Source organism: Tachyglossus aculeatus, unplaced genomic scaffold, assembly GCF_015852505.1.
Source record: "Tachyglossus aculeatus isolate mTacAcu1 unplaced genomic scaffold, mTacAcu1.pri scaffold_285_arrow_ctg1, whole genome shotgun sequence".
Taxonomy (NCBI): domain Eukaryota; kingdom Metazoa; phylum Chordata; class Mammalia; order Monotremata; family Tachyglossidae; genus Tachyglossus; species Tachyglossus aculeatus.
Window position 1 is genome coordinate 38,057 of NW_024045000.1, and position 14,523 is coordinate 52,579.

Below are 14,523 nucleotides of genomic sequence, written 5' to 3' on the forward strand. Positions count from 1 at the left end.
TGCTCGTTCCACTGAGCTACGCTGCTTCTCTACTCCCCAACAGACACCTCCGCTCTCTCGACAACAACCATCTCAGCGCATCACACATCATCTTGCCTCCCTATCCACTCTACCTACTCTTAATGACCAGATTGATGCTCTCAACTCCACCCTCTCTATTCAACTCAACTCACTCGCTCCCCCATCCCTTTGCTGTTCTCGCACCACTAAACCACAGCTCTAGATCATTGCCATTGTCTGATCATTGCCATTGTCTGCCTCCTTCGCTCTTATGCTCGATCTGCTGAACGCTCCTGGAGTAAGTTTAAACACCAGACCAATCTTGTTCACTTTAAATTTATCCTTTCCTGCCTTACCTCTGCCCTCTCCTCTGCAAGGCAAAGCTATTTTTCTTCCCTTATTGACACCCATTCCCGTTACGCCCGTCAGCTGCTCCGGACATTTAACTCCCTCCTCAGGCCCCCTGTTCCTCCCCCTCCTCCATCCCTCACCCACAACGATCTGGCCACCTTCTTCATTGGGAAAGTTAACACCATCAGGTCTGAGCTTCCCAAAGTTACCCCTCCCCCTTCTCCAACCCCCCTGCTCTCGACCCCCTCTTGTACTTTCCCATCCTTCCCAGCATTATCTTCAGAGATCTCTTCCCTACTCCCAAGTGCCTCCCCCTCCACCTGTGCTTCTGACCCCAGTCCCTCTTGCTGTATAAAATCCTTCACCTCTTCCCTCCTTCCCTCAACTTCCATCTTCAACAGCTCACTCTACAACGGCTTCTTCCCCTCTGCCTTCAAATATGCCAACGTCTCGCCCATTCTAAAAAAACACTCTCTTGACCCCACTGCCTCCTGCAGATATCGCCCTATCTCCCTCCTACCATTCCTTTCCAAATTCCTAGAGCGATTGGTCTATGCTCGCTGCCTCAAATTCCCCAATTTCCAACTCTCTCCTGGACCCCCTCCAATCTGACTTCTGTCCCCTCCACTCCACCGAAACTGCCCTCTCAAAGGTCACCAAAGACTTCCTTCTTTCCAAATCCAATGGCTCCTACTCTATGCTAATCCTCCTCGACATCTCAGCTGCCTTTGACACTGTCGACCATCCCCTTCTCCTCAACACGTTATCCAACCTAGACTTCACGGATTCTGTACTCTCCTTGTTCTTCCCTTATCTCTCTGACTGTTCATTCTCAGTCTCCTTCACGGGATCCTCCTCCCCATCCCATCCCCTAACTATAGGGGTTCCTCAAGGGTCAGTTCTTGGTCCCCTTCTGTTCTCCATCTATGCTCATTCCCTTGGTGAACTCATTCCCTCCCACGGCTTCAGCTATCATCTCTAACCAGTGACACCCAAATCTACATCTCCTCCCATGTTTTCTCTCCCTCCCTTCAGGCTCGTATCTCCTCCTGCCTTCATGACATCTTCATCTGGATGTCCGCTCGCCACCTAAAACTCAACATGTCTACGACTGAGCTCCTTATCTTCCTTCCCAAACCCTGTCCTCTCCCTGACTTTCCCGTCACTGCGGACGGCACTATTCATTAATTAATTCATTCATTCATTCAATCGTATTTATAGAGCGCTTAATGTGTGCAGAGCACTGTACTAAGCGCTTGGGAAGTACAAGTTGGCAACATATAGATACGGTCCCTACCCATCCTTCCCATCTCATAAGCCCTCAACCTTGGTGTCATTCTTGACTCCATTCTCTCATTCACCCCACAGATCCAATCCGTCACCAAAACCTGCCAGTCCCACCTGCACAACATCACCAAGATCCACCCTTTCCTCTCCATCCAAACCACTACCCTGTTGGTACAATCTCTCATCATATTCCGACTGGATTACTGCATCAGCATCCTTTCTGATTTCCCATTCTCCTGTCTCTCCTTGCGTCAGCCTATACTCCACTCTGCTGCCCAGATTATCTTTCTACAGAAACGCTTTGCACATGTCAACCCCCCACCCCCACCCCATCGCTCAAAAAACTCCAGGGTTGCCTATCAACCTTCGCATGACGCAAAAACTCCTATTGGCTTCAAAGCTCTCCATCATCTTGCCCTCTCCTACCTCACCTCCCTTCTCTCCTTCTACAGCCCAGCCCACACACTCCACTCCTCTGCTGCTAACCTCCTCACTGTGCCTCGTTCTCGCCTGTCCTTCCATTGACCCCTGGCCCATGTCCTACCTCTGGTCTGGAATGCCCTCTGTGCTCACATCCACCTAACTAGGCCTCTTCCCCCCATTCAAAGCCCTAGTGAGAACTCACCTCCTCCAGGATGCCTTTCCAGAGTGATTCCCCTTTTTTTCTCCACTCCTCCTCCCCTCCCCATCGCACCCACTCCCTCCCTCAGGTTTACCCCCTTCCCCGCCCAAAGCAGTTGTGTTTATATGTATTCATTCATTCATTCTATCGTATGTATTGAGTAAATGAATGAATGTACACATTTATTATGCTACTTATTTCATTAATGATGTATATGTGTGTATATATATATATATATATATTTCTATTTTTCTATTTTGATGCTATTGATGACTGTCTACTTGTTTTGTTTTGTTGTCTTTCTCCATCTTCTAGACTGTGAGCCCGTTGTTGGGTAGGGATTGTCTCTATCTTTTGCCGAATTGTACTTTCCAAACATTTAGTACAGTGAACCGAACACAGTAAGCACTCAATAAATACGATTGAATGAATGAATGAAAATAACAGCAGAAGAAAAATCAAAGAAAGCAAGGAAGAAAACACTTACACGGGCGGGATTTTACATCATCCTCTCAGTGGCCTGATTCAGGCAGCTGCCCTTGGCCCTCCCCAAGATTCTCGCACAGGACTGAACCCTCATTAGTCCCTGCCCTCTCCATCGGGTTCCCATGTAGCCCAGCCCAGGCACCCACCCAGCCATTCCGACCCTGTCATAGGGGTTTCAGTGGAGGTTCGAGGCCCAAGGATTTCTGGGAGTTGTAGTCTTTCCCTCTCTCTGGACAGCTTTCGCCTCCACCTACCGAAATACCAGTCCCGTCGTGCCCCTCGACTGGGCTCGCGTCCGTTGCATCGGAGGCACACAGAAGGAGCCTGAGGTCGATATTCAGCTCGGCAAATGGACGCGTTGCGTGGAGCTATGGCCGCACTGAGGACTGTTGAGCCCCTTCTCACAAACCCCAGCCCTCCAGCACTTCGGTCTCTGCCAGTAATCCAATTATTCCCATAGGTGTCTGCCTCTTTCCCTGGAGACTTAATGCTCCTTGTGGCCAGGGAATGGGTCTGTTATATTGTCGTGTTGACCTGCCCCAAGGGCTTCAGACAGAGGTATATACACAGAATGCACTCAATCAACACAATTGTTCCATCGACTGACTGAGTCAAACACTCCCCCAAAGAATCAGGCTTGTGGGACAGGAAGAAAAGTGGTATGCTCTACAGTGATGAGAAATAGAGCTCTAAGTGGGTAGAGTTCTAAGACCGGCTTTTGACAAGGTGTCCCTGTGGGTATTTCACCTCTCTTTAATTTACCGATTTATTCTTTTCTTTATCTATTTCTATACAGTAACCTCTGTCTCTCCCTCTAGACTATGAGCTCACTATAGGCAGGGAAAGTGTCTGTTTATTGTTATAGGTTACTCTTCCAAACGCTGAGGACAGTGCTATGCATACAGTAAGCACACGATCAATTCGTTTGAATAAATGAATGAATAAATGAATGAATTCTGGGTGCCTCTGTTACCTCTTCTGTAAAAACGAAGGTGAGGACTGTGAGTCCCATGTGGGACAAGATTGTGTCCAACGAGATTAGTTTGAATCCGCCTTAGCACTTTGTACACTACCTGGCACATTGCAAGCGCTTAAGAAGAAATAACAAGCTTTAGCACATAGCAAGCACTTAAGAAAGAATACCCGTAGAAGAAAAACCGAAGAAAGAAATGAAGAAAACAATTGTCAGGTCTGGGTTTGAATGGGAAGAGAACGAGTTGTGTTCTGGACTTGCGTAGTTGGAGATGTGGGCGAGACGTAGTTCTCATGGACTCCGCCCCAAGAAATTGGACAGTGTAGATGGGAGGAGGGACAACAAATCTCTTCCCAGTAAGAGGCCATCATAGAGGATGACGAAGAACAAAAGGACAGCAGCATGGGTTGAGCAGCATGGGTTGAGCACGGGCTCTCTCCCCTCCCAAAAGCCATTTCAGTGCTCCTGGTCCACTTTAGCACTTTATCTCAATTTCTCATTGTACTTATATACACATGCCCTATTATTTAAGCATTAACTCATGTGCCTATACCTCTTTTCCTCTTGCTCATACCTGTAATTTACTTTCATGAATTTAACCTCCCTCCCCCAAATGTTTAGTGCAGGGATCTGCATACAGTAGATATTCAATAAATGCTATTGACTGATCAGTCAATGCATGGATATTCTCTCTGTGGCAGGCAGTCATCTTTGCTATCTGGTGTTGCTTGGTATCGATCAATAGCATTCATTGAACACTTTCTGTGTGCAAACCATGGTGCTAAGCATCTGTGGGAGTACAACATGGAAGTGAGACTCCTTAGCCACAAGGAACTTACAGTCTAGATGAGGAGGTGGACATGAAATTAAATTACGGATATATACATGAGTACTGTGGAGCAGAGGGTGAGGTGAATATCAAGTGTTAAAAAGGTATAGATCCAAGTGCATGGGGGATGCAGAAGGGAGAGAGAGTAGCAGAAAAGAGAGCTTGGTTAGGGAAGAGATGTGGAGGCGATCTGATTTTAGTTCAGCTTTTTGGGGAGAGTAGTGATGCTAAGGGATTTACTAGCTAACAGCATGATAATAATAATAATACTACTAATAATAGTATTTGTTAAGCACTTATTATGCACCAAGCACTGTTCTAAGTGCTGGGGTAGATACAAAGTAATCATATTGTCCCACGTAGGGCTCAAAGTCTTAATCCCCATTTTACAGATGAGGTAACTGAGGCACAGAGAAGTCAAGTGACTTGCCCAAAGTCACACAGCTGATAATTAGCAGAGCCAGGCTTAGAACCCATGACCTCTGACTCCCAAGCCCATGCTCTTTCCACTAAGCCTCACTGCTTCTCACCGAAACAGACCCAAGAAGACCCCTGGTGCTCTGATTCTGGGAATCACTGCAGACCCAAATTTATTAGCACCAAAAGGCAAATTTAAATTGAGCAATATTGCCATTTTCCTAAAAATACCAACAGAAATTTTCCAACTTGAATAAGTACAATCATTTTCACCCAGACCATCTATTTGCAACCTGAAGTCGCTTTAGGGCTCCATAACATCCTCGTGGCATTTTTCACCTCTGCGTTCCTCACGGTGTAAACTATGGGGCTTAATATATGGGTGATGCTTGTAAAAAATACAGCCACTAACCTATCTATTAAGAAGGTAGACATGGACCTCAGGAAAGTTAAAATGCATGGGAAAAAGAAGAAAAATCAAAACAATGATGTGGTAGACACAAATGGAAAAGGCTTTGCCTCTTCTTGCAGAACTCTGAGTTTTCAGGGAGCTGAAGATGACAACATAAGAAACGACCAAAAGGAAAAAAAATCAATGTGCACATTGCCCCGCTGTTGACCACGGCTAGCAGGCTGAAGATGTGGGTATCGGTGCAGGCGAGTTTCAGCAAAGGGAACAGATCGCACATGAAGTGATCAATCTTATTGGGACCACAGTATGGTAAAGGTGACATGAAGAGAATCTGCAGGATTGCGTGAAGAAAGGCCCCACCCCAAGCCACCCCCATCAACAGGCTGCACACAACCTTCCTCATAATGGTTATGTAGTGCAGTGGGTTACAGATGGCCACATACCGGTCATAAGCCATGGCCAAGAGAAGGACGATCTCAACCCCGGCACACAAATTTTCGATAAAGCAGAAGCAGCATGGCTCAGTGGAAAGATCATAGCTTTGGAGTCAGAGGTTATGGTTTCAAATCCCGGCTCCGCCACCTGTGATCTGTGTGACTTTGGGCAAGTCACTTAACTTCTCTGGGCCTCAGTTAACTCATCTATAAAATGGGGATTAAGACTGTAAGCCCCACGAGGGACACCTCATCACCTTGTATCCCTCCAGCTCTTAGAACAATGCTTTTCACATAGTAAGCGCTTAATAAATGCCATCATTATTATCATTACTATAAAGAGTTGAGCCATACATCAGTTGAAGGAGATAGTGTTCCTCACAGACAGCGGATCAACGACCATTTTGGGGGTGATGGAAGTGGAGTAGCAGGCATCGATTAAGGACAGGTAGGTGAGGAAGAAATACATAGAGGACCTCAGAGTCAAGCTGGAGGTTACTGTTGCCACAGTGAGCAGATTCCCCACCAGAGTTGCAATGTAGACACTGAGAAACACAACAAAGAATAACGTCTGCTTATTGGGGTTCTGTATGAGACCCAATAAAACGAATTCAGTCACTTTGTTTCGATTTTCCATCTCTTCAGGGTAAGGGAGGTTTTGGGTGCAGCGATGAGACCTGGTTTACCTGCAAAGAGAATGAGAGTTATAAATATCATATCAATATGTACTATAATCTCCAACTATTTGCACTATCAGTAAAACTAACAGGGCTGAGAAGTAAAGGAAGGATAAGCATTACTTCTCCCATTTTGGCAGGTGCAGACACTGAGATTCAAACAATTTGCTTGACGTGTCCCAAATCCTGCGTTTTGTCAGCAGCACTTATAATTCATAATGACCAATCCAATTAAGTTGCCTTCCATCAAATACTGTGGACTTTACTAAAGATATATGTATGTATATACACACACACACACACACACACACACACACACACACACACACACACACAGTGTGACAGTGGAAAGAGCAGGGGCTTGGAAGACAGAGAACATGGGTTCTAATCCCTGCTCTGCCACTTGTCTGCAATGTAACCTTGGGCAAGCCACTTAACTTCTCTGTGCCTCAGTTACCACATATGTAAAATAGGGATGAAGACTTAGATAACTAAGAACCAAGTGTTTTATTTTAATTTCTTTCAGTGAAATATGAATGGGAAAAAAAATTCTTTGTTGAAGGTAAAAAAAGTACAGATTTTCTCAGTTAGGGTGCTCATATTAGATGAAAGGCTGATTACATGATCAATAAGAAGAATAACAATAGTACTTGTAAAGTGCATTTTTGTACTAAGCACTGGGGTAGATACAAGATAATAGACAAGGCCTTGTCCCATATGGAGCTTAAAGTTTCCATATGGGACATCCAAGCCGTCACCAAAACCTGCCGGTTTCAGCTCCGCAACATTTCCAAGATCCGCCCTTTCCTCTCCATCCACACCGCTACCCTGCTCGTTCAAGCTCTCATCCTATCCCGTCTGGACTACTGCATCAGCCTTCTCTCTGATCTCCCATCCTCGTGTCTCTCCCCACTTCAATCCATACTTCATGCTGCTGCCCGGATTGTCCTTGTCCAGAAATGCTCTGGGCATGTTACTCCCCTCCTCAAAAATCTCCGGTGGCTACCAATCAATCTGCTCATCAGTCAGAAACTCCTCACCCTGGGCTTCAAGGCTCTCCATCACCTTTCCCCCTCCTACCTCACATCCCTTCTCTCCTTCTACAGCCCACCCCGCACCCTCCACTCCTCTGCTGCTAATCTCCTCACGGTGCCACGTTCTCGCCTGTCCCGCCATCGACCCCCGGCCCACATCATCCCCTGGGCCTGGAATGCCCTCCCTCTGCCCATCCGCCAAGCTAGCTCTCTTCCTCCCTTCAAGGCCCTACTGAGAGCTCACCTCCTCCAGGAGGCCTTCCCAGACTGAGCCCCTTCCTTCCTCTCCCTGTCGTCCCCCTCTCCACCCCCTCATCTTACCTCCTTCCCTTCCCCACAACACCTGTATATGTTTGTACATATTTGTTACTCTATTTATTTATTTATTTATTTATTTTACTTGTACATATATATTCTATTTATTTTATTTTGTTAGTATGTTTGGTTTTGTTCTCTGTTTCCCCCTTTTAGACTGTGAGCCCACTGTTGGGTAGGGACTGTCTCTATATGTTGCCAACTTGTACTTCCCAAGCGCTTAGTACAGTGTTCTGCACACAGTAAGCGCTCAATATGCTTGATGATGATGATGATGATTTTATTTTGTTAATATGTTTTGTTGTCTGTCTCCCTCTACTAGCCTGTGAGCCTGCTGTTGGGTAGGGACCGTCTTTATATGTTGCCAACTTGTTCTTCCCAAGCGCTTAGACCAGTTCTCTGCACACAGTAAGCGCTCAATGAATACGACTGAATGAATGAATGAATTCATTACTCTATTTATTTTACTTGTACATATTTATTCTATTGATTTTATTTTGTTAATATGTTTTGTTTTGTTGTCTGTCTCCCCCTTCTAAACTGTGAGCCCATTGTCGAGTAGGGACCGTCTCTATATGTTGCCAACTTGGACTTCCCAAGCACTTAGTACAGTGCTCTGCGCACAGTAAGCGCACAATAAACACGATTGAATGAATGAATGAATTTATTACTCTATTTATTTTACTTGTTCTATTTAAATATAAATATTTCTATTTATTCTATTGATTTTATTTTGTTAATATGTTTTGTTTTGTTGTCTGTCTCCCCCTTCTAGCCTGTGAGCCCGCTGTTGGGTAGAGACCGTCTCTATATGTTGCCGACTTGTACTTCTCAAGCGCTTAGTCCAGTTCTCTGCACACAGTAAGCGCACAATAAATACGACTGAATGAATGAATCTATTACTCTATTTTACTTGTACATATTTATTCTATTTATTTTATTTTGTTAATATGTTTTGTTTTGTTGTCTTTCTCCCCCTTCTAGCCTGTGAGCACGCTGGTTGGGTAGGGACCGTCTCTCTATGTTGCCAACTTGTACTTCCCAAGCGCTTAGTACAGTGCTCTGCACACAGTAACCGCTCAATAAAGATGATTGAATGAATGAATGAACAAGCAGGTGGGAAAGCAGTGGGGAAGAAGCTGTTGGAAAGGGAACGGTTGAGGGACCGAGAAGGAACGTCACAGAGCAGGTAACTGGGGGAGCCGGGATCGGAATCCGGGGATGGCGATGGGGTGATAATAATAATAATAATAATAATAGCATTTATTAAGCACTTACTATGTGCAAAGCGCTGGCTGGACAGCGGGCTCTGAGGGGAGAGGTGGAGGTCACGTTCCAGCCGCGGCGGTGGAGGGGAGGGAGTTGAGCTCTTTACCTTTCCGTGAGAAGCCGACGTGGGGCGACGGGAACGACTCCTCCGCAGCTCCCGGGAACGCCGCGTCCTCGGCCAGTTCGTGCACCCAGGCCTCCGCCTGGGGAAATTCAAAACATTCGCAAAGACAGGGCCGGGACGGGGAGAGAAGTTCTCGGGAGGGTCAAATTTAAGGCTTCTGAGTTGTCACCGAGCCCGATTCGCTAACGTCAGATATTCATCCATTCAATCGTATTTATTGAATTATAAGTTTATTAATTCACTCAATAAGTTCATTCATTCATTCATTCAATAATATATTTATTGTCAAAGGCAGTTGAGAGGTCTAGGAAGATTAGGATGAATGAATGGATGAAAATTCATTCATTCATTCAATAAATAATATATTTATTGTCAAAGGCAGTTGAGAGGTCTAGGAAGATTAGGATGAATGAATGAATGAAAATCCACTCATTCATTAAATTCATTCAATAAATAATATATTTATTGTCAAAAGCAATTGAGAGGTCTAGGAAGATGAGGATGAACGATTGAATGAAAATTCATTCATTCATTCATTCAATTCATTCAATAAATAATATATTTATCGTTAAAAGCTGTTGAGAGGTCTATGTATATATGTTTGCACATATTTATTACTCTACTTATTTATTTATTTATTTTACTTGTACATATTTATTCTATTTATTTTATTTTGTTAGGATGTTTGGTTTTGTTCTCTGTCTCCCCATTCTAGACTGTGAGCCCATTGTTGGGTAGGGACTGTCTCTATATGTTGCCAACTTGTACTTCCCAAGTGCTTAGTACAGTGCTGTGCACACAGTAAGCACTCAATAAATACAATTGACTGATTGATTGATTGATAGGAAGATTAGGATGAATGAATGAATGAATTTTCATTCATTCATTCATCCAATTCATTCAATAAACAATATCTTTACTGTCAAAGGCAGTTGAGAGGTCTAGGAAGATTAGGATGGATGAATGAATGAAAGTTCATTCATTCAATTCATTCAACAAATAATATATTTATTGTCAAAGGCAGTTCAGAGGTCTAAGGAGATTAGGATGAATGAATAAATGAAGGTTCATTCACTCATTCAATTCATTCAACAAATAATATATTTATTGTCAAAGGCAGTTGAGAGGTCTAGGAAGATTAGGATGAATGAATGAATGAATTGATTGAATTCAATGAAAGAATGAATTCATTCAATGATGAATGAATGAATTCATTCAATGATGAATGAATGAACTGAATGAATAAATACGATTGAATGAATGAATGCATGAATTGAGCACTTCTGGTGTGCAGAGCAACGTACTAAGCACTTGGGAAGTCCAAGTCGACAACATCTAGAGACTGTCCCTACCCGACGGCGGGCTCACAGTCGAGAAGGGGGAGATGGGCAACAAAACAAAACGTATTAACCAAATAAAATAAATAGAATAAATATGTGCAAATAAAATGAATAAATAGAGTAATAAATACCTACCAACATCAGCGCTTAGAACAGTGCTTTGCATATAGTAAGCGCTTAACAAATACCATCATTATTACATATATTTTATATAATTAATTATATAACGATATAATTAATTATAATTATATTATATATAATATATATGTATTATATATTATATATATATACTCAAATACCATCATTATTATCATTATATATACATATATATACTTAACCACCGTTAAAAACCACTTTCATGATCCGGAGTTGGCCCCACGGAGGTGGAGAGGGTTGAGTTTTCCACCCCGCACACCCGAGGGGAGCCAGCAAACCGGGTTTTCACTGCGGGTAGGGACCGTCCCTCTATGTTGCCAACTTGGACTTCCCAAGCGCTTAGTACAGTGCTCTGCGCACAGTAAGCACTCAATAAATACGACTGATTGATTTTAGTACATTGTTTTCATCTTTATTGTACAGATTATTGCTTCTGTTCGGATTTATTACTCTGTACATATTTACTATTCTATTGATTTTATTTTGTTAATATGCTTTGTTTTGTGGTCCGTCTCCCCCTTCTAAAAATATTAATGGCATTTATTAAGCGCTTACTATGTGCCAAGCACTGTTCTAAGCACTGGGGAGGTTACAAGGTGATCCGGTTGTCCCACAGGGGGCTCACAGTCTTAATCCCCATTTTCCAGATGAGGGAACTGAGACCCAGAGAAGTGAAGTGACTCGCCCAAAGCCACACAGCTGAGAAGTGGCGTAGCCAGGATTTGAACCCATAATAATAATAACAATGGCATTTATTAAGCACTTACTATGTGCCAAGCCCTGTTCTAAGCGCTGGGGAGGTTACAAGGTGATCCAGTTGTCCCCCGGGGGGCTCACATTAATCCCCATTTTGCAGATGAGGGAACTGAAGGCCCAGAGAAGTGAAGTGACTTGCCCAAAGTCACACAGCTGAGAAGTGGCGGAGCCGGGATTTGAACCCATAATAATAATAATAATGGCATTTATTAAGCGCTTACTATGTGCCAAGCACTGTTCTAAGCGCTGGTTAGGTTACAAGGTGATCAGGTTGTCCCACGGGGGGCTCACAGTCTTTATCCCCATTTTCCAGATGAGGTCACTGAGGCCCAGAGAAGTGAAGTGACTTGCCCAAAGTCACACAGCTGAGAAATGTCGGAGCCGGGATTTGAACCCATAATAATAATAATAATAATAATAATAATAATAATAATAATGGCATTTATTAAGCGCTTACTATATGCCAAGCTCTGTTCTAAGCGCTGGGGAGGTTACAAGGTGATCAGGTTGTCCCACGGGGGGCTCACATTAATCCCCATTTTGTAGATGAGGGAACTGAGGCACAGAGAAGCGAAGTGACTCGCCCAAAGCCACACAGCTGAGAAGTGGTGGAGCCGGGATTTGAACCCATCACCTCGGACTCCAAAGCCCGGGCTCTTTCCACTGAGTCACGCTGCTTCTAGACTGTAAGCCCGCTGTTGGGTAGGGACCGTCTCTATATGCGGCCAACTTGTACTTCCCAAGCGCTCAGTACAGCGCCCTGTACACAGTAAGCGCTCAATAAATACAACTGAATGAATGAATGAATGAATGGATGAATGAACTGCTTAGTTTAGCGCTCTGCGCAGAGCTGGTGCTCAATAAATGGGACGACCTGATCTCCTCGTAACCTCCCCAGCGCTTAGAACAGTGCTTGGCACATAGTAAGTGCTTAATAAATGCCATCATCATTATTATTATTATATTTGTATCAAATAACTATCACCTGTCTGCAAGTTTTGTTTTGTCGTCCGTCTCCCCCTTCTAGACTGTAAGTCCGCTGTTGGGTATGGACCGTCTCTCTATGTGGCCAACTTGGACTTCCCAAGTGCTTAGTACAGTGCTCCACACACAGGAAGCGCTCAATAAATATGACTGAATCAATGAATGAATAAATAATATGACCTTGTCCAACCACCCCCCTGATTGGCACAGTTTTTATGCGAGGCAATTACCTGGATCACGAGACCGAAGTCTATATGTTGCCAACTTGGACTTCTGGAGCGCTCGGTACAGTGCTCTGCACGCAGTAAACGCTTAATAAATACAATTGAATGAATGAATGCACAAATATGACTGAATGAATGAATGAACTCTGGAGTTTGCAAATATTTACAGGTGTTTTGTCTGAACACGTGTTCGGAGTCCGAGGTTATGGGTTCAAATTCTGGCTCTGCCAATTGCCAGCTCGGTGACTTGGGTCAAGTCACTTCACTTCTCTGGGCCTCAGTTTCCTCATCTGGAAAATGGGGATGACAAGTCACTTCACTTCTCTGGGCCTCAGTTCCCTCATCTGGAAAATGGGGATGAAGACTGTGAGCCCCCCATGGGATGACCTGATCACTTTGTAACCACCCCAGCGCTTAGAACAGTGCTTGGCACATAGTAAACGCTTAATAAATGTCATTATTATTAAATCCCGGCTCCGCCAATTGTCAGCTGTGTGACTTAGGGCAAGTCACTTCACTTCTCTGTGCCTCAGTGACCTCATCTGTCATATGGGGATGAAGACTGTGAGCCCCCCCGGGACGACCCGATCACCTTGTATCCTCCCCAGTGCTTGGCACATAGTAAGCGCTTAATACATGCCATCATTATTATTAAGTGCTTACTACATGTCAGGTGCCGTACTAAGCACCAGGGGAGGCACAAGTTAGAAACGTCGGCCACGGTCCACGGCTCAAATCTGGCTCACCGTTCTGACCCCCTTTTCCTGATGAGGGAACCGAGGCACAGAGAAGGGAGGTGTCTTTCCCAAGGCCACACGGCAGCTAAGAGCCAAGATCAGAACCAGTCGTATTTATCGAGCGCTTACTGTGCGCAGAGCACTGTACTAACCGCTTGAACCAGATTCCTTCCGACGTCCTGTGCTCTAACCATTAGGCCGAGCTGCTTCTCCTGACTTACTTGTATTTCCCAAGCGCTTAGTACAGTGCTCCGCATACAGTAAGCGCTCAATAAATACAAATGAATGAATCCCTGCTCCACAAACTGTCAGCTGGGTGACCCTGGGCAAGTCACTTCACGTCTCTGGGCCTCAGTTCCCTCATCTGGAAAATGGGGATTAAGATTGTGAGCCCCCCGTGGGACCACCTGATCACCTCGTAACCTCCCCAGCACTTCGAACAGTGCTTGGCACATAGTAAGCGCTTAACAAATATTATTATTATTATTATTATTATTATTATTATTATTATTATTATTATTATTTCTGCGTTTTGGTTTCCCCCCGAGCTGCATCACATTGCTGGCGCTGTGTCGCCCGTGGACAACAGAGTCCGATCGGCCCATTTCTATGGCGTGTTATGGTTTCGGAAAATGTGGAGGTGCCAACTTGGACTTCCCAAGCGCACACAGTAAGCGCTCAATAAATACCATCATTATTATTATTATTTCTGCGTTTTGGTTTTCCCCCGCGCTGCATCATGTTGCCGGTGCTGTTTCGCCCGGGGACAATGGAGTCCGATCGGCCCATTCTTATGGCGTCTTATGGTTTCAGATGACGCGGAGGTGCCAACGTGGACTTCCCAAGCGCACACAGTAAGTGCTCAATAAATACCATCATTATTATTATTATTATTATTGTTATTATTATTATTTCTGCATTTTGGTTCCCCCCGCGCTGAATCACGTTGCCGGCGCTGCATCGCCCGCGGACGACGGAGTCCGATCGGCCCATTTTTATGGTGTCTCACGGTTTCGGAAAACGCAGAGGTGCCAACTTGGACTTCCCAGGTGCACACAGTAAGCGCTCGATAAATACGACCGAACGCACGAACGAG

At 44.6% G+C, this 14,523-nt stretch overlaps 1 pseudogene; it reads right to left on the minus strand.

Annotated features, from left to right (window-relative positions):
* Positions 1 to 5,247: 5,247 nt before the first annotated feature.
* On the minus strand, positions 5,248 to 6,448 carry LOC119923826 (annotated as a pseudogene).
* Between the last annotated feature and the right edge of the window lie 8,075 nt (positions 6,449 to 14,523).